General features: G+C 48.9%; 1 protein-coding gene across 1 annotated transcript in view; it reads left to right on the top strand.

Annotated features, from left to right (window-relative positions):
• Positions 1–827: 827 nt before the first annotated feature.
• Positions 828–25,768, top strand: part of PACSIN1 (protein kinase C and casein kinase substrate in neurons 1) — a 51,259-nt gene continuing 26,318 nt past the window's right edge. Inside the window, exon 1 of the mRNA XM_037844255.1 lies at positions 828–1,113. The gene's annotated coding sequence lies outside the window, so the exon portion shown is untranslated. The remainder of the gene's footprint in view (positions 1,114–25,768) is intronic.

The following is a 25,768-nucleotide window of genomic DNA, read 5'->3' as shown; positions in this document are numbered from 1 at the left end:
GTGGCCCAACTCGGAAAGGCTGAGACCTACTCTGGCCCGAACCACACTCATTTTCCTTCCCTTTCTTGGCTTTATTTTGCTACTTTGTGCATATCACTTCAAGATATACCCAACATACTATTTGTCATGTTTTACATCTGTCTTTCTTCACAAATGAGAACTACCTGGGGACAAAGATTTGGTCTGTTTTGTACTCTGCTGTAGCCCGGCTCCTCATCGGTGCCTGGCACATAGTTGGCCCTCAATAGACAAGTGTTAAATGAACCACCCACCCCTCCTACCTTTCTCCACTGCAGCCCAGGTTCTGGGAAGCATTCAGGGTTCAAGGCAGGAAGAATGAAGGCCCTTGAGGTCGCCTTTCAGGCCCCAAGCACCCCCAGAAAGGGCTAAGAAGATGGCCTGGAGTCTGCCTTGGTGACAGCAGATCCAGCTGGAACAAGGGCACGCTGATGAGTGACTGCCCATGAGTCAATCGGGCACTTCTAGGCACCCTCGACGCACATCCATAAACACCTGCATTATGAGGAAGATTTGGACAGGGCGGGAGGAAAGGCCAAGAAGGTGGGGAAGGGCAAAGAGGGGAGGGGAGCGACACCCCCGGGCTCAGAGCGCGCCTGAAGGGAAGGAAGGCTGGGCTGGAGGAGGGCCCAGGGCGGGAGACACTCCCTGCACCCGCCTTCCCGCGAGCCCCTCTGCCTGGGTCGCGAGCACCCCCGGGAGGGGGACTCGCGGCTGGGAAGCTGCCCCCGCCCCGGCGCAAGCCAAGCTCTTTGCTGCCTCTTCAGCAGCCGCGGCGCTTCCACCTGCGCAGGCACTGTGCGGCCCTGCGCCGCGCTGTCATTGGCTCGCTAAAAATGCCTCTCTAATCTGCGCTATTCTGTGAACGCCTCCTCCTCCGCCTCCGCCTCCTCCTCCTCCTTCTCCCCCCACCCCCCTCCTCTGCTCTGACCTTCCTCCTTCCCGCAGCCCCGGCGAGATCCGGGCGAGACGCGGTGGCGGCAGCAGCGCCGTCCTCCTCTTCCCCCGGGAAGTCGTCCGGGCTTGAGGCCGGGTCCCAGAAGCCCCGCTTCGCCCAGTGGCGTCGCCGACGCTGCCCGGCGCTCCTGCCCCCAGGTAGTGGATCTGGCCCTTGGATGGAGAGCCGGGATGGGCGACGTGGGAGGGGGTTCGGGGATCTAGTTAGGGAGTGCGTGTTTACGGTGGGCACAAGGACTGACATCTTTCTGGGAAGATTTGGCAGGTACCTGAAGAGAGGTGGGAGCGCCACCGGGGGTGTTTTGCAGGCGTGGGGGTCGCAGGCATCACCCAGGCAGTGCCAGGGTGTCCCTGCGCTGTGCGCTTGGGAAGGGGAGGGGGGGGTGGCTGCTGGCGGCGAGGCCTTTGCCCTGGGAAAGCGCAGGAAGCAGTTTCCTTGGGAAAAAGGGCCTGGGCCCGGGTGCTGCTGCGGGCATCCAGCCTGAATGGGTGGGCTGCTGCCAGCTTGGTGCCTAGGCTATTTATGGATCAGAGTGGGCTGGGGAGAAACACAGCAGCAGATGCACCCTGTCTGGTTTATGATTAAAGGTATTTTCTTCTGTCCCCTACGCCTCCCCCCGTAGCTGGGATGGGGAAAGGGGGTGGGAGATCGAGGAGGAGGAGATGAGAAAAGGCCCACAGATACAACAAAAGCAAAGATCGCTTAGCCCTGCCCTCCCTGTCCCCACCCCCACCCCCCACCCCCAGGCTACTTTCTGCCTCTTGGAGCCATCTCTCCTCCTGATTTTTTTGCCTTACAGGAGGCCATGAGAAGGTTAAAGGGTCATCAGGATGTGGGGGGCACAGTGGCAAACCCCAGACTAGCGGTACCCCTTGAGCCCCTACTCTGTGACAGGCAGTGTGATGTTTCTAAGACCCAGGTTCAAGCTCCAGCTCTCCCTCCCACCCCCGACCTGCAACCCAGCTCTGCACCCCACATGCAATGACAGTGTGGCAGCTGTTCTCTGTGCATACCCATAAATAACCTACATCACCCTGTACCTGGGCACAGGTGGGGTGCAAACAGAACTATGTTAGTGATTTGGGAGGTTCTCTCCCCATCCACCTGCCCTTCCCATCACATGTCCAAATCACTACTCATAAGCCACCCCCTCCAGGCGTCTTCCCTGATACCCTCCCTCCTGCTCTGTGATCTCGACCAGGTTGGCCTCGTGGCTTGGTTATTTATGTCTTGTCTGTCATCCTCTAGACTTTCAGTGGAGTCAGGGTAATAATCTCCTTGATTCATCTCTGTCATCACTCCTGCACCTCACCGGGGCCTGGCACCAAGTACATGATTGTGGAATGAATGAATGAGTGAATGAATGAACTTGAACTCTGGGAAATGGCTGGCAACCTGAAAGAGGAGGGTGAACAACTCTTGGGCTTTCAATCCATCTCTCAGTGCCAAAGAATCCCCCAAACCAGACAGTTCCATTTAGGCCCTGGGATTAGGGGCTGGAATTGATGGGTAGCTATGGCATTTGAAGATAAATGCTATAGACCTGTTGGCTCCAGAGGGTCTCATTGGGTTCCTGGTTGGAGTGTGCTGGCTTAGTCCAGACTTCCTAGAAGGCCCGGGTGTGAAAGTCTGGCTCTCCTCAGACCACTGGATTGGCACCTGCTTCCTGGGATGTCACCTAGTCCTCAGGGAAAATCCAGGTCAGCTTCAGGGAGTCTTGGAAGGCCAAAGCCAGGCTATACTCAGCCTCCAGGGTCCTCATAGCAAGCTCTGAGCAAGTCTCATGACCCCGTGTATGGATGAGCAAACCCAGGCCAGAGGAAGATGTTGCCCCGAAGGGTTCAGCTAAGCCACGAGGCCTGAGTTTGTGAGGATGTTGACATTATGTAGAGCTCTTTCCCAGCCATTGTTGCTCCTTTGACAGCCATACCTGATGAGACATCTGCAAATGTTCTTGTCTTCATCTTGCAGAGGAGGAGACAGGCTCAGCGAGGGTCAGCAATGGGCTTAGAGACAGCACGCAGGCTTCTGGCCCCGAGTCCACTGTAGTCGAGAGCTGGGACACTCAGACCAGGGTCAGAGTGTCTGGTTGTCACTGAGCCCAGAGATTGATCCTCTCTGACTCTGTCCTGGCCCCTAATAATGGAGTGCTGTGCCTACAGGGAGAGGTGTTTTAGGGATAGAGAAAGGCAAGTGGAGGATGGTTTAGTCAGTGCCTGCAGGTGGCTGGCCATGGGAAGCCTGGGGAGAGGGGTACAGTAATAACAGTAACATTACACAGGATTTGCCATGTGCCAGGTCCCATTCTAACTACTATATGTGTTTTAAGTCATTTAATACTCACGGTAACCCAATGAGGTATTTTACAGGTGAGGAAATTGGGTCACAGAAGGTTATCTGTCCAAGGTCACAGTTTGAAAATAGTGGAGCTAGAATTTGAACCCAGGTTCCAGAGTCCATGCTTTTCGCCTATATTTCTAGACCTAGCTGCAGGGGGCTTGCTGTTTCCATGGAGATACTGGCTTCAGGGACTCGAGGGCTAAAGTCCATGCACGGTTGTTGGTGTGACAGTTGTGGATGCTCACCATAATAATGCCCATATCAGTGGTCCCCCTTGAGCACCTGCGCTAAGATCCACATCCGATTCTGTCACTCCCCTGCTCTGCGTCCTTCAATGGCTCCCCATTGCCCTGAGGACAAAGTGCTGTCTCCCTGATGTGACCCCACCACCCTCCCCAGCCTGGGCTTACTTTCCGCTTCTCAACCTCTCTTTGCCCTCCAGCTGCTGTGCGCTGCTTTCGGTTCCTCAAATGAGCCCTGCTTTTCTCACTTGCAGCCTTTGCACTGGCTGTTCCCCTGCCTAGAACACTCTTCTTCCCCCTCCATACACATATGCCTAACTCTTACTCACCCTCAGGGGTCCACTGAGATGTCTCTTCCTACCAGAAGCTTCCTTGGCTTGGGCTGGGAGCCCTGCCCATGAACCACCCCCCGGCACCCTGCTCGCCCCTCTTTGGAGCTCTTCACCTCACAGTTTCCTCTCAGCCTTCTGGCTGTTATCCCCCCACTGGGCTGCGAAGTCCACCAGGGCAGGGTCTATGTGCTGTTCCGTGTCCCCAGTACCTGGCACAGAGTAGCCCTCTGTTCCCACTTGTGGAATGAGTATGTGAATATTAGTCCCATCATATACTTTCTCCCCTCGCCAATCTCAGGACATATTCATTATTCTTCTTCGCTCAATAGAAGACGAGGAAACCATTCAGAAATTTGCATGTAACCCCCAGCAAGAACGAGCTGGTGGTAGAAAGCCTTCACTGGAGAAGTGAAACTGGCCGTGGGCCTCACGGGACAGAAGGGATAGGGGAGGATTTTAAGGGGGTGGAGTTCACAGAACTGGGGGTGAGGTCCAGGTGTGGAGGGAGGTGGGGAAAGAGTGGGTATGCCAGATAGGAGGAGAGCTGCTTGGTTTTAGCTTTACATTTTTCTTAAAAAAAAAAAGTTTTTATTATTTTTTCTTATTATCAGTAATAAAAAATTAGATTATACTGGAAAGCCAATGAAGTACACCATTAGCCACTATCAGACCCACCTGCTGTGGGCACTTTGCAGCTGGTTTCCAGCCAGGGGCATGGTGGACTGGAGACACAAGGCTGGAACTGGGGACTGGGGGGGCAGGTCGGGGCCCAGGAGCAAAACCACCAGGCTGGGATCGGCGGGCAGGAGGAGGAGTGGTCTCTGGAGTCCCCCTCTGTGGGAAGCTGCGGAAGCAAGCAGGACTGGGTGGGAGGGACTGTGGAGCTCTGATGCAGTCTCAATAGCAACCTTGGCCAACCCCGCAGGGCACCAGGAGTGACCCTCCAGAGTTGCACTGAATTTGCTTGCAATGGTCAGCCCTTAGCACAGCCATCAAGTTCTGGGTGTGGGCTGCCAGGAGGGGCCTGGCTGGGCAGGAGGGGGGCTGCCAGCTGAAGGCCTCACTGCGGACAGCACCCCTAGCAGCTGGGGCGACATGTCGTTCCTTGGAGCCTTAGTGTTCCCCACCCGGGAGATGGGCAGAAGGAACCTGGCCCCAGCTGACTCTCGGGAAGACAGCGAGCCCGGAGCCCCAATACCAGGGAGGTTGGCATTGCAGTTGCTGTGAAGGGGAGCATGCCTGTGGGGGTAGGTGGGGGGATGCATCTGGAGACAGCAGGACGTTTGACAGGCAGCGATGCTGGGGCAGGCCTTGGCCACTATTTTAAAATCACTTGATATTTAAACACTGGGTGGGGCCCAGGGCAGGCTTGTCAGATGAACTACAGGATGTCCAGTTAAATTTGAATTTCAGATAAGCAGTATATTTTTTTTTAGTATAACTATGTCCCAAATATCACATGGGATATACTTGTACTAAACAGTGTATTTGTTGTTTATCTGAAATTCAAATTTGTCTTGGTGTGCTGTATTTTTATTTACTCAATATGACAACCCTAGGCTGGAGGGGGAGGGTGGGAACAGTGCAAGGGAAGGTGGGGGTTCTAATTTTCTCATCTTTTCTATTGAGGGAGGGGTCAATGGATACTTGCTTTAAATTCATAATTTAAAAAATTTACATGTCCTATTTTTGAACTTGGTGAGATATTTCAAATTTTGCATCTGTAAACTGTTCCTATACGTGTTCCAGAGAATAGCTCCCCATTTGTGGATCCTGGTTCTCTAGTGCTGCTGAGAAATAAAAAAATGATCAATCCTCTCATTTATTAGGTGGGACAAAAGGAAACTTGATGACCAAGGGTGGAGAAATAAAAATCATCATCGTCATAAAGCTCTGTGTGGCAGAAGGTGAGGGAAACTCGAACTCTCCCATCACTGGGGGAGAATACACTGGCACTACCTTTTTGGCAAAGCCATTCAAGTTTTGCCACAGCAATTCCACTTTTAAGGATTTATCCTACAAGTTCGCTCTTATTAGGGTATAAATATGTCTGTGAGGAGATGGTTATTGCGGCAAAGCTAAACGTCCATCAGGAGGGCCTCCTACAAAAATGAGGACTTCTCCGTAGGATGTGATTTTAGGCAGCTGTTTGTTCTTTCATTTAGTCAGGGAGCCTTTACTGAGTGCCTGCTGGGTGCCAGGGAGAGAAAACCTAACGGGGTAGAGCTTAATTTGCCAGGGTGGTAGAGCTTAATTTGTTTGTCTGAGGTCACACAGTGAGTAAGTGGCTGAGCCAGGATTCCCACCCATGAGGTCTGGATCCAGAGGCCATACCCTTAACCTCTCCACCACAGTGCTTCTTGGTAAGGAGGGTACATGTTCGCTCCTCTCAGATTGCTGGCAAGTGTGCTCCCAAAGACGGGGTGTCGGGGGGTGGGGTTTGCAGGAGGTAGACTTGGAAGGGAAGGATGGTCACAACATATTGATAGGTTAAAACAAGCAACTGTGGAGAACAGTGTGTTTAGTAATGATCCAATTTTTAAAATGTGCATACGTGCCTCTGTGTTCATGTCTGCATTAAAACGTCTAGAAGGTTGCAGCATGACTGTTAGAACTCTGGGGGAGGTATTGGGAGGCTGATTGCTGGGAAGATAAGGAACGTTTCCTCTTCATTTCAGCCACTTCTCTACTGTTGCGTTTGATACAACAAACATCATTATTTATTAAAAAAAAAAAAAGTAAAACTGCACTTCATAATACCTGGTATTTTTCTTAGAAAAATGCATTTAAATTGCATTTTCCTAATTTGACTGTGTTTGAGTCACATATTGCTGCTTGGTTTCTAGAATTTTTATTTGTGGCTGGTTCCTCACTGATCATCTCATGGGCTTGTTTCTTCTGTGGGGGACAGAGCCTAGGGGGTTGGGAAAAGGGGTGAAGTCACATCTGGGTATCAGGAAAGCTGTGGAAGAAGAACCACAGGGGTGATTGAGCCCCATTGTGTACGTGGCACTGGAGTGTCCTGTGGGGGTTCAGAGAGGTGAGCAAAGGCACTGTTCTACTTTTCTGATATTCGTTAAGTCCTCTCAATAACCTTATGAGGTTATCTCCATTTTACAGAAGGGGAAACTAAGGCACAGAGAGGTCAAGTGGCTTGCCTGGGGTCACACAGTGAGTAAGTGGCTGAGCCAGGATTCCCACCCATGGGGTCTGGATCCAGAGGCTGTACCCTTAACCTCTCCATCACAGTGCTTCTTGGTAAGGAGTGTAGATGTTCGCTCCTCTCAGATTGTTGGCAAGTGTTCTCCCAAAGACAGGACGTCAGGGAGGGTTTTTTGAAGGAGGTAGACTTGGAAGGGAAGGATGGTCAGATTCAGAGAGCTGGAGGGTGGGCATTCCAGGCAGAGTGGCAGCAGGGACAAAGATGCAGAGGCTGGGAGGAAATCCACATGGGAACAGGAGAGGACGTGGAAGACGAGGCTGGTGGGCAGCAAGTCTGAATTGCAGATGCCCAGCAGGCGGTTGGGAGGTCCCGGACGAGGGCCTGGTATTGACCCTGACTCAGAGGGACCTTAAGCTGTTCAACACCTTCCCTTGGGCTTGGTTTCCTATTCTGTATTTTCTTTTTAAACTTTAGATTATGCAAAATTTAAGCATTTATAAAACCAGAGAGAACAGTATAATGAACCCATCATGAACCCAACAGTTAACTCATGAGCAGTCTGGTATCATCTGTATCCCACCCGCTCCCCTCTTCTGTAAAAATTCAAAGCAAATCCAAGACACCACTTCACTCATAAAAGATAAGGACTTTTTCCTAATATAATCGCACCTTCATTGACACCCAAGAAGTAATAATTCCTTTCTATCATCAAATACCCACTCTGTATTCACTTTCCCAGTTGTCTCAAATCTGTCTCTCTCTCTCTTTTTAGTTTGTTTGAATCAAGATCCACACATTGCGATCAGTTAATATGTCTTAGTCTCTTTTAATCCAGAATTTTCCCCTCCACCTTTCCTTCTTCCTTTGCCATTTATCTGTTGGAGAAACCAGGTTATCTGTAGAAAATACCACAGTCTGGGTTTTGTTGCTTGCTCCCCATGGTGCAGTTTAACGTGTTCCTCTGTCTCCTCTGTAAATTGGTAGTTGGATTCATGTCTTTTGACACATTCTCATCCAATCATCAGTAAATCCTCCCAGCTCCACTTTCAAACATGCCCAGAATCTGACCACTTCTCACCACCTCCACTGCTGCCCTCCCTTCTGAGACTTCAATATCTCCCTCCTGTACTATCAGCAGCTTCTACCTGGTTTCCCTGCCGCCTCCCACCCTCCACCTCAGCAGCCAAAGATACCCTTTAAAAACCTACATCAAACCACAACCGTCCTCTGCTCAAAACTCTCTGATACCTCCCCTCCTGCCCAGAATAAAACCCGAAGTGCCATAAAAGTCCTGTAACAGCCTGGGAGGGAGCCCTCTGTGATCTGGCTGCCCAGTACTTCTGATGTCATCTCATGCCACTCGGGCCTCACTGGTCTCCTGGCTATTTATGGGACACAGCAAACACTACCACCCCTGCCTCAGGGCCTTTGCACTGCTGTCCCCTGTGCCTGGAACACTCTCCCCAGAGGTCTGCATGGCTCGCAGTGTTCATCTCTGTGCTCATGTCACTCCCTCAGGCAGGTTTTTCCAGACCACGTCCTCTAAAATTGCCCTGTATCTTCCCATGCTTTATTTCCCTTCATGGGACTTATCCATCCCTGATGTTACTACTATTATTTGCTTCTTGTCTGTCTTCCCTGCCTGGCCATGAAGTCTATGAGGGCAGGGATGGGCGGGGCGGGCCACGTTGACTCTGCCCCTTCCCTGCCCCTCACCCTCCTCCTCCTACCTGTCAGCTCCTCCCAGTCGGTGTTTCCTGGAAAATAAAGCAAACTCATACTGGTGTACAGTGCCTCGTAGTTTACAAAATAGTTTACAAAATACTTCTGATCTTGGGTCTAGTTCCCTAGAAGCAGAGCCCAGGGCAGGGATTCCTGGGGTAGGTGATTCTTGCAGTCAGGCTCACAGGGGAAGGATGTGAGGGAGCCCATTCCGGCGGGGAAGGAGCCAGGGAAGGATGTGCATCCAGCTGAAGTCCAGCTCCAGCAAACACCCCAAAGGCAAGGGGCCGGGCCTTTGTACCCACTTCTCAGGAGGTCACTGGCTGGGAGCTACTTCCAGGGAGAGGGCATAACCTCCCAGGCATCTCCTGGTGAGGCAGCTCCCACTAGTCCAGGGCCACCCTCAGAAAAACGGGGCAGCTGTAAGCTGTTGGCAGCCGGCACCCACAGCAGCTGGGGGACAGGGACCCTGCCTGGCACAGGGGCACTGACAGCGCCTCCTCCACTTCTATACCCATTTTCTGCTTTGAGCCTTGCCACAAGCCTGTGAGGGAGCTATTTATTTCCATTTGATAGATGAGGAATCTGAGGTTCTTAGGGATGAAATAACTTGCCTGAGGTTACATAGCCAAGAAGGGACAGACCTGGCATTTGAGTTCAGATTCTCACTTGGGAATCCTCTGGTTGGTTGATACACTGTCTTAATGGCTGCTGGTCCATGTTTTACTCTCACGCATTCATTCAGCAACTAGGTTTCACGTGCTGGGTGCTGGCCATTCAGTGGTGAATGAAACAGTCTTGGTCCTTGCACCCTGGAGCTTCCAGTCTGTGGCTCTGTCCATCATTTAGCCCCCTACCACCGTGTTGCTGAGCCCCGACTGATTATATGAGCGAGCATGTACTTGCTGCTGGTGCTAAGCCCCGTGTCTTGATTAGCTCATTCACCTTCAAAGCACACCTTTTCCAGAGGGGTAAGGTAAGGCTGCAGAGGGGCCCAGCAGAGGTTCTCAGCGAGTGTGTTGGAACTGGGGCATTGGAACGTGGCTCTCCCCACTCCGGCCTCCCCTCCCCAGCCCCGCCCACGGCCGGGTATCTGGTGTCACCTCTATCAGCGGCTCCATCGGACACCAGGCTGCCACTGCCGCCTGCTTCCCGGCAGGCGTGGGGTAACCGGCCACCCTCTCACCTGCCCCACTTGGCCCTGCCCCAGGCGGGCACCTCTGATGGGAGGCCTCCCTGCCCCCAGGGCCCAGAGTTCCTGCCTCTGCCCTCCTTGTCATCAGCCCTGACTGGCTGGGTGGGCCTTTCTGCCACCCCAGCACACCTGGGTGATGGTGGCCCTGCACACCCCACAGGCCAGCTGGCTTGGACAGGGCCGGGGCGGGGTGGCACACACAGCGGTCCCCCTTCCCACTTCGTCACCCCCTGACATAGACAGGTCAAGTCATGAAATTGCCACCTGAGGGATGTAAGAATGGGGGGTCCCAGCAGCTTGCCTGGTGATGGGGGTCTAGGAGGGGCTGGCATGGGCGTGGATGCCCCAGATCCCTAGCTGTCCCCCCACCCTCCGGCCCCCTTCCCTGGCCTCTCTGAACCATTTGTTCAGCTGCGCTGGGGCAGTGGAGGCTGGAGCTCAGTTCCCAACCCCAGGCCTGGAGGCTCCCTCCAGGGACGGCCCTGAGGAGAAGCGGCCTGGGCCCCACTTGGCGGAACACAGGGAATATTTGACTTTTGTACACGAAATAGCATGCAAAGCACATTCAAATAAACTCATCTGTTGGCTTGGCCAGAGGAATGTTTCCTCTGCTCAAAACAGGGCTGGGATGGCTGGGGTAAGGTTGCCTGCAGGGAAAGCTGGCTCTCCCCGCCGGGGCTGGGGGTGGGCAGGGCCAGGGAGCGCTGGGGGCCTGGGGAGCTGTGACCCCCCCACCTTTACTGCCCGGGAGTGTTTGATTTCCTCGGCATTTTCCTCCTCTCCAGATGGTGGATTTTCTAACTCGATCATTTTGTTTGTGTTTATTGGCTAGAACTCTATAAAGAAGAACTTTTCCTCTTTACCTGTCTGGTCACTCTGCAATATGGTTCATACAACAAGATAAAGGCTCAATTCTTTCCTTTTACTGATTAATTTTTAGAGAAATGTGTTGGTGCTCTAGCACTCTCCAAAAATGAACATTGAATATTTTTTCTTTTTTTTTTTTTCTGAAATGTATTGCTTATATAGAAAAGTGCATAAAATAAGTTGTACATTTTCACAAATTAATAAAAAACCACCACCATCAAGAAATAGAGCATTGCCACAGCTCCAGAAAACCCCCTTGGCACCTTCCCCACCTACAAGCCCTTCTTTCCCCGTGGAGGGACCACCATCCTAAATGGAAAGGGTTATTAGCCGCTTTGTTTTTGCTATTACCACATAAGTATTCATTCAAAACAAAATAGTTCAGTCCCTTTTAGAATTTTAATTAATGGGATTAATTATGTATTCTTTCACGCCTGGCTTTTTTTTTTTTCAATTAAGCTTTTCTTTGTACTATGCACCCAGGTTATTCTTTGTAGCAGTAATTGATTTTTCATTATTGCATAAAATTCCGACATGTTGATATCCCATGATTTACTAACCCTTCACACACATCAGGGTTGTTCCTAATCTTTGATTATTACAAAAAATACTTCTCTGAACATTCTTATGTATGTCTCTGTGCAAACACACAGTTCTTCAGGGTATGTACGTAGGAGTGGATTTGCTGGGTCACAGGGAATGTGGATCTTCACACTTACTAGATAATGCTAAACTGTTTTCCAAGGTGGTTGTACCAACTTACACACTCACCAGCAGTGTGCAGTGTCCAAGTGCTCTACCAATATTTGGTTATTAGCAGATGTTTTAGTTGTTTTCTCACACCTGGTAGATGATTTTGATTTTGATGAGTATTACAGATTTTTATAAAGTTGATGTATTTCAATCTTTACAGTCATTATTTTTAGGGCTGCTCAAATTGTCCCATCCTTGGCTAGTGGAAGCTTCTTTAAGTTGACTCTGGCATCCTTTCCATGCAACTCCACTAGTCTTTGAAAGTGTCCTTGCCTTCTGGTATGAAAATGTTCCCGGCTCCAACAAGCTGTGGATTCATTCTTTTCTTAACTTGCTTTGTAACCATCTTAACTTCAATAGTAAACTCACAGTATGTTCTTATACTCCTCTGACCCCCACCTTTTTACAGTTCTCACAAACTACATGTTTATACTTTATGAGTCCAAAACCACAGATTTATCATTACATTTTGTGCATTTTTCTTTTAGATCCTGCAGGAAGGAAAACAAAAAGTACAATAATACTGGTATTTCTGTTTACCCCTGTCATTATCTTTACTGGAGATCTTTATTCCTTCACGTGGCTTCAGTCAATTGTCTAGTGTCCTTTTCTTTCAACTTTCAAAACTCACTTTAGTATCCCCTTGTAGGGCTGTTCTAGTGCTGATGAACTCCCTCCACTTTTGTGTATCTGTAAGTATCTTAATCTCTCCCTCATTCTTGAAAGACAGTTTTGCCGGATATAGAATTTTGGGTTGGCAATTTTTTGCTTTCAGCACTTTAAATATGACTTCCATTGTCTTCTTGCCTTCACAGTTTCTGATGAGAAATAGGTGCTTAATCTTATTGAGGCTCCTTTGTATGGAACATGTTGTTTCTTGTGGCTTTCAGAATTCTCTCTTTATCTTTGGCATTTGACAGCTGATTATAACATGATGCAGTTTGGGATCTATTTGGGTTTAAAATTGTGTTGGTATTTGTTGAGCGTCTTGGGTGTGTATATTCAAGGGAATTTTTCAGCCATTATTGGGAAGTTTTCAGCTGTTATTTATTTGAATATTCTCTCTACTCCTTTCTCTCTTTCTTCTCCTTCTGGGATTTCCACAATGCTATTTTGGTATGTTTTATGGTGTCCTACAGGTTCCTCAGGCTCTGTTCACTTTTCTTCATTCTTTCTTCTTTCTGCTCTTCAGACTGGACCATTTCAATTGTGTTATCTTCACATTCACTGATTCTTCTGCCAGCTCCAATCTGCTGTTGAAACCTGTGTAGGAAAAATTTTAATTTTGTATTACTGAGGTCTTCACCTCTGTTTAGTTCCTTTTCATAATTCCCGTCTCTATTGATACTCTCTTTGTGTTCATCTGTCATTTTCCTGATTTCTTTTAGTTCTTTGTTCATGTTTTCCTTTAGCTCTCTGAGCATATTTAGAACCATTTTTTTAAAGTCTCTCTCTGGTATGTCCCAGTGTGGTCCTGTTCATCAGTGGTTTCTAATGCTTTAATCTTCTCTTTTGCCTGGACCATTGCTTCCTGTTTCTTTGATGTTTTGCAATTTTTTGTTGAAACCCGGACATTTTGATATTTTAATGTGTTATTGCTGGAATTTAGACTCTGAGACATCTATTCCTTACATTTGTATTCAACTAGTTTTATGACAAGGCTTTCCTTGAGTGCCAGGAGCTGAAAAGAAAAACCAAAGATGGAAAAAGAGAAAATATCTTTGCCAGTCTTTGCAGATTGACCTGTGCCAGCACTCTCCTTCAAAATTTACACATACAATGATATTAGAGAATAGCTCCAGGCCAAAGTGTAGAGATCTCCCCGGTCCTTTCTGCACATGTGTCTTGTCTTGGGCATGTACATTTGGCCCTAGTAATTCCTCCATTTATGCAGATAGGAATGTCCCTTCTCTCCTAGGAAACAGTTTCCTCTCAGTTCTAGATACTGTGCTATATGTCCTACAGCCAGCATCCCCTGCCCCAGGCAGCCACCTGATTGTTGTCCTACAGCATTCTGTAGGAGAGTTCAGTGAACTCCCTTCTACACACAGGGCAAGTTCTGGGTTAGCAAGTCCCTCAGGCCACCACCAGGCAGATTGGGCCAGACATACATGCTCCCAGTATGTGCACTAAGGTTACTCTGCTCCCTCTGGAACCCAGACCAGGGATCCACACTGGAGAACTGGCCAGCTCTGTGCTGAGCCTGTAAGGGATGGGGGAGGGGCCAGCCAGGGAGACTGGAGATCCTACCACTTTTAATTGGCTGTATCTTGTTTCGGTACTTGCCCTTCTACTGCAGTCCTTTAACTGTTTTCTGGAGCTTTGAGAAAGATGTTTCTGTCAGCTCTTACTGGTTGTTCAAAGCTTCTTTAGGGAGACAGAGCTCTGAAACTTCTCACTCTGCCATGTTGGTCTGGACTCCATTGCAGTTTTGATTTGCATTTCCCTAATGGCTAATGATGTTGAGCATATTTTCATGTGCTTATTGGCCTTTTGTATATCTTTATTAGAGAAATGTCTATGCAAGTCCTTTGCCCACTTTTCAAAGAGTTCTTTATATATTCTGGACCCTTACCAGATATGATTTGCAAATATTTTCTCCCATTCTATGGGTCATTCTCCATGGATCATTTTAATGGGAAATGGTCTTTAGAGACCCAGTCTGGGTGTTAGAGGCATTAGGCTTTTTGAATTCTAGAAACTAACCCCTGGACCCACCCTGTAGCTTCACAGACCCAAACCCTGCATTTTACAGTGACAGTGAGGGACAGAGGAGGAAGGTGGCTTTTCCAGGGGTACTAGCCCCTATGTAGCTGTGGGGTACCAAGATGGGTCCCCAATTTAGTTCCCTCTGCTCCTCTTGAGGCCTCACCCCAGCCTGACTCATATCTTCCAGACCTTCAAACTCACCCATTCCTGGTGCCCAGGTGCCCACCATTCTGCTCGGTAGCTCTCAGCCCTTCTCCTCCTTCAAGGGGAAGCCTTTATAGGCTGCCTCTGCTGAGAGGAGGGCTTGCCATCCTAATATGAGCTCCTGTGGCAACCAGGAGCTGGATGGTAACACTTGGACAAATTGTACATGGTTAAATTTGGGAAAAATTGAGTTCAACCAAATTAAAGAAGTTCTTTACTGCAGGTCTCACCGGTGCCTTTACAGTGCCATTGTATATTGTGAATGTCAAAGAGGATACTCTGCCCTAAGGTGTTTACCAGACTTCCTTGAAGAGAAACAGAATTGTGCAGTAGCCATGCATTTGGTCTGTGGAGTCAGCTTTCTGGGTTCCAAGCCCAGCTGTAATATTTAGTAGCCATGTGTCCTTTGGCAAATAGCTTTACTTTCCTCGCTTGCCCTCAATTTCCATATTGAATGGGGCTGTGGTGGTAAGTAGAGGATACAATGTAGTTGAAGGGCTTGGCCTATTGCTAGCTCATTAAACCTTAGTGATTGTTGTTAGGGAACGTTTTTCTGAGGAGCATTCTTTAGGATTTCCTCACCTTTCATAAGCTCAGAGAGGGTCAGGGGACTTGATTCTCCATCCTTTCTTCCAGCCACAAAACCAGACCTCGTGAGTGTGTACCAAGCACTAGACACTGTTCCAGGCACTGGGGGTGCAGCAGTGACCAAGATGGGACAAAATCCTTTCCTTCATGGGGCTGACATTCTGGTGGAGGACAGGGACAAGAAACAAGTGAAAAATAAACAAACAAACAAACAAAAATGATACCAGGGAGTGATAAGTATTACAAGGGAAAAATAAAGCAGGGATAAGATGATTGGTAGTGATGGGGATGGGCTGGCTTTTTAGATGGGGTAAGGGTGGGGTCAGGGACATTGACCAGGGATCTACACAAGATGAGGAAACGAGCCCTGTGGATATCAGAGGAAGAGCATCCAACCCAGGGAGCAGCCAAATTAAAGAAGTTCTTTACTGCAGGACTCATCAGTGCCTTTATCACTGCAAGGACCCTGAGGCAGGAATGAGTCTGACATGTTTGAGGAGCATCAGGAAGACAAAATACCTGGAGTGGAATGAAGGGGATGGGGGAATGGTTGGAAGTTAGGATAAATAAACAGGCTGGGGCCGGCTGTGTTAGGCCTGTAAGCCGAGCTTCAGGCATGCGCCGCTTGTTCTAAGTAAGATGGTGAGTCACTGGAGGATTTTGGCAGGGGTGCGATTTATCAAAATTGTATTTATGATTTAAAAAGATGACTGTACATCAACCAGTTTCATTCCTCTACCCCATAATGTCGATACCCCTTTTCAGCATGAAGAAGTTAGAATGGTTCATGGCCTAGATATCCCTGAAGATTGAGAGAATGATCAAATGAGAGGGAGGAGGTATAATGGAGAAGTTAGGATTTAACAGATGATTGTGACTACTGACTCATTATATAGATATTTCTTTTTAGTTTCTAGTATATTAGAGTCGCCTGAAGATGTTGAACTGTAATCCAGTAGACTTGATCTTTGTTAATGATTGTATAACTATATACTTTTATCTTGTGACCATATGATTGTAAAAACATTGGAACTGACATCCGCTTTATCCAGTTGTATGTGTAGATGAGTAATAAAATAAAAACATGCAAAAAAAATTAAAAATAGGTTGGGAATATGGGGAAAAAATACCCCTGCATAAACTATAGACAATAGTTAATGGTACTACTTTAATAAACTTTCATTGATTGTAACAAATGTAACTACTGTTAAAAAAATAGTAGAATTATAAAGAAGTGCTATCATCAATTTAACACATTTTCCACACCAATGCAAATGTTGGTGGTAGGGTAGTATTTGGGAATCCTGTATTTTATGCATGACTGTTCTGTAAACCCAAATCTTCTCTAACAAAACCAAAAAAAAAAAAAAAAAAAATGACTGTACCCGCTGTCCAGTAAATAAGCAGTAGGGAGCAAGGGAGGAATTGGAGAGACCCATTAGGTGGCTGCCCAGTCGTCTGGGCAAGAGGTGGTGAGATGTGGCTGAATGTTTTGGAGGGAGAGTCAATGGGGTTCCCAAATGGGGGAACCTGGCACACACAACAGCATCCACTACAGTCCACCCCTCATACCACCAGGATACATGTGCTCTTATAATAAGTTCAGCCCATCTGGGAACAGTTTCTTCAGCATTCTGGTTGGTCTCTTTTTCTGGGGAAGTTTGCAAGGAGTAGGTTAGTAACAGGGACTCCAGTCCCTGCAGCTGTAACAGGTCTCAGAGCCACAAGTGATAGTCACCCTCTCCCTCCTCAACCCCACATTCTAGGGTCCACTTGCCCTTGGCTAGCACCTTGGCTGGTCTGAGGGGCTGACCTGGGGAGGGGCAGTGACCCAGAGGATCTGAGTCTCTGGCCATCACGTCCTTCTTAGGCGTGCCTGCCGTGCCTCCCCATTTAAGTCAGGGTTGGGCAAGGGAATTCCAAGAACTGCCCCGGGGAATCACTTGGTTGCCAAACGTATTCTTACCCGCCTTGCCTCCTGGTGATCAGGATCAGTTATTCCCGCCAGCATGGTGACTCTTTTCTTTCTTTTTTGCCTGCTGATCCCTTGCCACAAGGAGCCTGAAGGGAAGCAGTGGCAACTGTAGCTCATTTTTTTTTTAATTGTGATAAAATTCATGTAACATAAAATTCACCATTTTTACCATTTTAAAGTGTACAGTTCAGTGGCTTCTAGTCAGGACACTTCAGGACTTTTTCATTATCCCAAAAGGAAACCTTATGTCCATTAAGCAGTCATTGCCCATTTCCCTTTTCCCCAAGCTACTGTCCACCACTGATCTACTTTCTGTCTCTATGGGATTTGCCTATTCCAGATATTTCATACCAAGTGGACTGATACAACCTGTGGCCTTTTGTGGATGGCTTCTTTTACTTAATGTAGCTTAAAGTTTAATGGGACTCTTCTGTCTATTGGTGGGAACCAGGATTTCTATACCCCAAATGCCCAGAGTTGTGGGGATGGGAAGTACAAATTCCCCAGATGAGTCACCGTGTGTGATGGTGGGTGGGGCCACCCCTACTCCTGCCCTGTAGTTTGCAGACCCATCGACTCTGGGGACACAGCACAACACAATGATCACAGTTTAGAGTGTGTACCACATCCTGGAAGGTGGCACTCTGTCCTCAGCTGCATCTTCAAAAGGCGTTCCATCACTCCATCTGGCCGGCAGCTCTGGGTGGTGCAGTTTGTGATGGGGCCAGTGGATTCCATGGTCTTGTGCCCACAGCTGCACCTCCTCCACTGGGAAGCTCGGGGCTTCCTTGTGGCACTTCCCACAGTCCAAGGAACCAATGTGGGGGTTCTGCCGCCCAGCAGGTGTGTCCATTCAGGGACCAGAGAGATGACGACTAGGTGGGTCTGTGGCCCGGGTAGACCCACTGCAACCCAGACCTGGGCCAAAACTCCATTTATCACTTATCCCCACATGCTTGCACCTTAACTAGGGGCCACGATGACCTTTTGAGTCCGCATATCAATGTCCATTTGGATCCTGTGCTCGACTGTCCTCAAAATGCCTGCATGATCCTTTCCCCAGCGTGTTTACTCAAATAAATGACTGTGTAAGGGCCTATAGGGAGGGATTGGTGGAGCGTTACCATATGCCCTTTCTGCGGTGTTGCAGGGCCGTTGCTCTGGTACCCCTTCGGCCACCAGGTTTGGGTCTGGAAACTGGGCAAGGGGTCATGACTTTTTACTGGGTAGCTGCCCTCCACCTTCTGATCATCCAGCTTTGATTTCTTTTGATTCTATGGAGTGACAATGCCCTCCTGGGCTGCCCATCTATCTGCCCCTGGGGACATTGTGTCCTATTAACCACTCCCCATTGTTTCCTCCGGTCTGGCCCTCCTGGCTGCAGTTCTGACATCGTTGCTCATTAATAATTGCACCCACTTTGCTTCTGATGATTAAGCATTGCCCCCGGCCTCTATTAGTTTGGGACCCTATCATCACCACTGCTATCAGGGGGCCCAGTTCTGTAACAGCGTCTCCTGTTGTCAGACCTACAGAGGACACTCCTGAGCTTCTCGGGGCAGCTGGTGCCCCCCCCCACCTGAGCGTGCCCACTTCTCTGAGCCTTTTGATCCCCTCTGCCACTGTCGGAGAGTCAGTCCTGGCATTTCTACCAGCAGTATGTCAGCACCGTTTCTCAGCGTCCTTGCCGGGGTGTTACTTCCTGTGTCATGGCATGAACTCTCCCTTATCCAACTTTATCTTCTGCTCCCACCCCTGGACCCACACCCCCAGATCGAGTCCCGTGCACAGGCTCCTGGCTTCTGTGGGTACGTGATGCTTGCTCCCTTGCTTCCCCCAGCCCCAGCCGGGTGCCACTTATCCTAGTTACTGATCTGGTGGTCAGGAGTGGGGGCGGAACGGGGGAGTGCTAGGCCCTAACCGGGGGAGCAGTCACGCCTGTGGCCAACCCTGGTGCAGCAGCCCATGCAGGCGCAGAATTCAGCAGTCCTGGTTGTTTGGCTCCACTGGTCATTAAGCCCCGGGCCTGTGCCTCAGCTTTTCCCTTCCCTCCAGCTGCAAGAGATGAGGATTTATAGGCTGCTAAGGAGGCCTGTGGCTTTCACACTTGACTTTAAATTGTGATTAATCATCCTCAGTCTTGCATTGTCTTTTTCCGATGCCCGAGAGCCCCCAGCAACAGCCATCGCATTTGTGGTCTTTATAATTATTGCTTCCCTGACCTCAACTTCGGAGGCATTGCCCCTGCCAGCGCGAGGCCCTTCCATTTCCAACCCAGGAAGGTTTCAGAGCGGCTATGAGCCAGGGCTGCCGGTCCCTACCTCCCACCAGTGACAGTCCTCACTGCCAGAGGCTGGTAGATGACCCAGTTCAATGTCCGCCTTTGAGAGGCTGCTTCCGAGACCACCTTGATGCTGGCTTGTAGGTTAGGCTCCTGGGGAAGGAAATGGAGCTTTGCATGCAGGAGGATCATGGGGACTTGCTCTCGAGAACAACACTTGGAAGAAGGGGAGGGAAGCAGGGCTAGGCAGAGATGGGGAGAGGCTGAACTCAGGTGTGATTTTAACAGAAGCCTCGGTTGATCCCACAGGGAGCATCGAAGCTTGGGTGGCTCTTCTCAGTTGTCCTGATTTAAGGCAAGGAACCCAGGCCTTTGCACCCGTGTCAATCAGTTATTGGCTAGAGCTCCCCCATGGGAGGGGGGTAATAAGGGGAAGGGAAATGCTTGGGGAGGGACTCGGCTGAGAGCTGTCCGCAGTAAAGACTCCCACCGGTGGGGGAAGGAGTAGCTGAGTTTTGAAGCATGGGTTCTAGAAGACACCTCAGCAGCACTACGTGCACCTTATTTAGTCTTCAACTACTGATGGACACGTGGGGTGCTTCGAGGTTGGGGCTAGTATAAATATCACTGATAACATTTGTGTACTTGTCTTTTGGTGGACATGTGTCCTCACTGCTACTGGATGTGTACCCAAGAGTGAAAGCGCTGGCCTAAGGCACACACATGCTGAGCTGTCGTGGATATTGCCAAATGGTTTTCCAAAGTGGTTTTACCGTCTTACACTCCCACCAGCAGCATTTGAGAAGCCAGTTACCTCTATCCTCTCCAATGCTTGATACCTCCAGTCTTTATTTTTGACATTCTAGTGGCAAGGACATTTGTGGTTCTGATGTGCAGCCAGCGGGGTGTGTGTGTGTGTGTAATCACTGGTGGGTGGTCAACGGTGTGAGATCTGGTGAGCCCTGGGACCACCCCAACCGTACCTGACATCCAATTTGAAGGATCCTCTGTGATTCTGGCTCTGAAAGGCCATGGGGAGGAAACAGGTAAGTTTTGCTGCCTGTGAAACCAGGCTTACGTGCGGCCTGCCGAGGACACCAGGAAGCAGCCACAGTGACTCACCCTGTCCAGCATTTCATGGTCTCCCAAATGTTTTCCCCTCTTAGCTCCCTTGGTCCTCACAATAGCCCTAGGAGGCAGCAAGAGAACACGGTTTTAACTGAATTTGGCACAAGAGGAAGCTGAGGCCCACCGAGGCCAATCACTTGTACAGACTCACACGGCAAGTTAGTGGCAGACCAAGCCTTGAACCTAGGCTGGGGATTCCAATCCGTGGCCTGAAATTTACCCACTTCTTGGTTTTATTGGCCTATCCCACCATCCCCTTCCTATAGAAAATAAGTCAGGACTTGCCGCTTGGTGGAGTTTAACCCCCTTGGCCCAGTGCCCCAGCATCACCCATTCCTTGTTGCACGCTGCACGCTTCACCTCTTGCCCATCAATATCCTCTTAGAAGTAAGTAATTGCAGAGCTCTCTGTGGTTAAAGGTTAGACCAGAGCTTCTTCAAGCTTAATGTGCACAGGAGTCTCCTAGGGAGACTTGTTAAAATAGCCCAATACCCAGATATGAATGTCAGTATTAGTGCATACAGCCACTGTCAAAAAAAAAAAAAAAAAAAGCTGAAAAAGAGCCCAGACTTCAATTAGTGATATGAATGAAGCAGGTCTGGTTAAGACCAGGGCAAGCCAGGCCAAAGGGTAAAGGTTGAAACTGATTGTGTTTTAAAACTTCAACTTTCATATGAGACCAAGGGAATAGATACCTATTTGGTACAGGATCTAAATTTTCTGAACGGTACAACTCTACAGTCGATTTGTTCAAACACCACAATTGCATGGAACTTTGAATAGGAAGTGAGATACGGTAGGTTAGTATAGGCTGGAGTCAAATAGTGACACATCCTAGAGTAATTTGGGCAGATAATAAAAAATATATTTACAGCCTCCCCCTCCCCAGCCCCGAGGATCTGGGGGAAGGTGCGGATGTGTTGGACATCCTCACCTGGACTGGTGTTGATGTCACAAACATTGGGACTGGCGGTTTGATGTGCTGAGCCCTCGAGCATGGGACTTGCCCTTATGAAGCTCATTACCACAAAGGAGAGTCTAAAGTTGTATGTAATGGTGCCTAAGAGTCTCCCCCTGAGTACCTCTTTGTTGCTCAGATGTGGCCCTCTCTCTCTCTAACTGAGCCATCTCGACAGGTGAACTCGCTGCCCTCCCCCCTACTTGGGACCTGACTCCCAGGTTTGCAGATCTCCCTGGCAATGCAGAATATGACTCCCAGGGATGAATGTGGACCCCTCATCATGGGACTGAGAGTATCTTCTTGACCAAAAGGGGGATGCAAAATGAGACGAAATAGTTTCAGTGGCTGAGAGATACCAAATGGAGTCGAGAGGTCACTCTGGTGGACATTCTTATGCACTATATAGATAACACCTCTTAGGCTTTAATGTATTGGAATAGCTAGAAGTAAATACCTGAAACTACCAAACTCCAACCCAGCAGTCTGGACTCCTGAAGACAATTATATAATAATGTAGATTACAAGGGGTGACAGTGTGATTGTGAAGACCTTGTGGATCACACCCCCTTTATCTAGTGTATGAATGAGTGGAGGAATGGGGATAAAAACTAAAGGACAAATGGGGTGGGATGGGAGGATGATTTGGGTGTTCTTTTTTCAGTTTTATTTTTTATTCTTGTTCTGGTTCTTTCTGATGCAAGGAAAATGTTCAGAGATAGATTGTGGTGATGAACGCATAACTATGTTATCATACTGTGGACAGTGGATTGTATATCATGGATGATTGTATGGTGTGTGAATGTATTTCAATAAAACTGAATTTAATAAAAAAAAAAATAGCCCCATACCATAGGTCTGGGTAGACTGGAGATTCTGAATTTCTAACAAAATTCCAGGCAATGCCAGTGTTACTGGTCCAAGGATAACACTTTGAATAGTGAGGAGTTAGACCATGCCCCAAGCATGGGCAGTTTAAGTAGGTCTTTACTTGTCACTCAGTAAATCCCACAGGGTTCAGGCAAACACTAATGAATTGCTGCCTGAGCTCTGACAGGAGTGTTAGTTACTACCAGTTCAAGCCTCTCTCTGGTTTTCCCACATGGGCTCAATTCAAAGCCTCTTTCAGGAGCACTTCTATTTCCTCTCTCTCCTCCCCCATCAACACCCCTAATTCCCATCCTCTCCCCCACTCCCACCGAAATGGGCAGGATCTCAGCCAGGCACTGGAAAGCAAGCTGATTGAGTAAATGAATTTATATTAAAGTGTGAATGACTTGCATCTCTTCCCTTAACTCTTCCAGTAGTGGTTTAGATGTGAAAAAGAAGGAGCTTTTCACTGTTGGAAATGTTGACAGTGAAGAAAAGGACAAGAAATATTCAGGGATTCTTTCCTATACCTCCCAATAGTTCTCAAACCTGAGTTGATGGTTGAAATCACGAGGGAACTTAAAAACAAAACAAACAAACAAAAACAGGGACACATTTATTTTATCCGGGATCAATAGAATCAGAATTTCTGGGATGGAGTTCAGGAATGTGAATTTTTTAACAGGAGATTTTGTTGTACATCCAGGTTTGGAAATAGCTTTGCTAAATCATATAATAGATGCTAGTTGTGTTTTCATTCCCCCTGTTTCTACAGGAGAGAGATTACTTAGAGGGTCCAGCTATCTCGCCCAATAGAGTGGGAAGAAATAGGTTCTAGAGGAGGTGTTAAGGTCCGGTTCCTGCTGGAGCTCAGCTGCTTACAGGCTGCTAGTTCTCAGCGAGACTGAGCCTCTGTTTCTTCATCTCTGAAATGGGGAGAAGCCCACTACCCGTAGCCCACCCGGGCAGTTGTAGCTGGAGAGCAGAGGGTATGCAGATGCAGGGGACTGTGTCTGGGGACAAAGGGCCGCCTGTGAGAGGGAGGGGGAGGGAATAGAAAATGGCTGGGGAGGGGGGATCAGCACCTGGGCTGGAGCCTCGCTCACAGTGGCTCATCGGGAATAATTGCTGTGGTAATTATGGAGCGTGCACAGGCAAATGGATTCTAATTTATATTCTCCTCCCCTGCAAAGGTCATCCGTAATTGCCTGACTCCCTCCCCATGGTGGGTAGGAGGCTGCAATAGGGCCTGGCTGAGGGGTCTCCAGACTGCAGGCCCAGGTTGAGAGGAGTGGGGGGCTGGAGGCCTGCTCCCTCTGCAAGCCTGAGGGGGAAGGCAGGCTGGTGAGCTGTCTGCCCCCCTCTCCTCCTCCATAGTGCCCCGGCTCCCCAGTGCACAGCTGCAGTGCAGAGCCACCTTCTGCTGAGCAGGCTGTAGATGGGGCATGCTGTGCTCTCTGACCAACAGGGAAACTGAGGCAGAGGTGATGACCTTTTCTGCCTGTTGGCCTTGCTATAAGCCTCAGTCCCAGACTCCACTCAACCTGGTGACAGCACAAGGCCCCCAGCATGTCTTTCCTCTACAAAACAGAGGGTTTGACCAGACACAGTGGCTTTGGAAGGCCCCTTCCAGCTCTGAATTCCAAGAGTTCAGGAGTCCAGTCTTTGGTCCTCAGGTTTTGTGGAAGATTTATACATGGGCCTTGGAGTTGGACAGAATAAAATTTGAATCCTGTCTTACTCCTGCTGTGTGATATTGAGCAACTGCCTTCACCTCTCTGATCCCCAGTTTCTCTTTAAAACAATAGAGATAATGGTATGCACCTCTTAGGGTTGTTGCAGAGACTAGAGGAGATAATGGAATATATAGCTGACATTACCAAGCACTTCCTCTGGGTAAGGCACCGTCCCAGGGGACTTTCCTGTCCTAAATAACATAATTCCCCCAGCTACCCTGTGAGGTAGGTGCTGCTATTATCTCTAGTTTAAAGAAGAGAAAACATAACGGTGGAAAGCATGGACAGATAGGCTTCCATCAGATGCTAGCTGCTGTCGTGATTACTCAGTCTGTCTCCCTCGGGAAGCTTCTCCTCCAGCCAGGCTGAACTGTGGAATTTACTCTACATGTGCTCACCCCCCACCTCTGCCTGAGCCATTCCTCCTGCGGAGCGGAGCTGCCCCCCTGGCTAGCCAAAGCCTCTGGCCCTCCAAGGCTGTGCTCCAGCCCTGCCCCAGGCAGCCAGACCTCTGTGATTCTGTGGCAGGGACAGCCTGCCCCACCCAGCCCATCTCTCCATTGCCCTCTGACTCCCTGTGGTCTCCCGACTCCCCCCGCGGACCCTTGAGCCAAACTCCTGGCTTGTTCTTGTTCATCTCCCAGGCTCTAGCTGGCACAGTTTGTTTGAGAAATTCCAGGGCTAGAATCTCCCACAGTCGTCCCTGGGCCCAGAGTAAGCCCCACTGGATGCCTCTGTGGGTCACATCTGGTACTACAAACTGGGCTGCACAGACCAATGCGTTTGATCTGGCCCCGTGAAGCCTTCAGTGCAGCAGGACACTGGTTCTCAGCCAGGGATGTCCATGGGCGTCAGTGACCCCCTGGGTCCCACCTCAGAGATTCTGGGCTCGAGGAGCTTTACGAGTTTTCCAGGGAAGGTGACTCTCACGTGCAGCTGGGTTGAGAACCACTCTAGGAGATGCCAACAGATCAGCATGAAAATAATAATTGCGAATAAGTATTATTGGTGTTGTGATGGTGTGTGTGTGTGTGTGTGTGTGTGTGTGTGTGTGTGTAAAGAAGGGGCATATCTATGTAGAAAAGTCAGAGGGTCAGGAGAGATTTTCATACCCATGAGGCAAGCTAGTGTAATGCTTAGGCCAGTTCTGGAGCGAGACTGCCTGGGTTCAGATCCCGCCTTGTGCCTGAGATCTGGGCAAGTTACTGCCCTGCACCTCAGTTTCAGCATCTGTAAAATGGGAGAAGAGTCATGGGATAATAATAATACCTGCCTTATAGGGACCTTATGAGATTAAACAAGGTCATCCATCTAAAGCCTCCAGTGGGGGCTCTATATGTGTTGAATAGATTCATCTACCTGTTTTAAAAAAACACTGATGTTTGGGTCCCATACCCAGGAGATGAGGGACTGTTTCTTGCTGAGTGTCTCTTATCATCAATGAGGACAGTATCTGCTCAGTAAGTGTTGGCTAGGGTTATAATAGGAATATACCGTATTTATTTATCAATTTCCCCAGTGATGGACATTTTGTTGTGTCGCTTTTCTGAGATAACAGAGTTGCATGGAATGTTTTTGTATTTGTTTCCTTGAGCACCTGTGAGAATTTCCCTTGGGTGGGATTCCCAAGTCGTAGGTATGGGCACGGCCAACTTTATGACAGATGGCCACATTGCTCTCCAGAAAGACTGCTTGGGTCTCTCTTGAAAGAATTATTTCAATATGATTT

Source organism: Choloepus didactylus, chromosome 7 (genome assembly GCF_015220235.1).
Source record: "Choloepus didactylus isolate mChoDid1 chromosome 7, mChoDid1.pri, whole genome shotgun sequence".
In the NCBI taxonomy this organism is placed as follows: domain Eukaryota; kingdom Metazoa; phylum Chordata; class Mammalia; order Pilosa; family Megalonychidae; genus Choloepus; species Choloepus didactylus.
The sequence above is the reverse complement of the archived record's forward strand: the minus strand, read 5'-3'. Positions and strand labels throughout refer to the sequence as shown.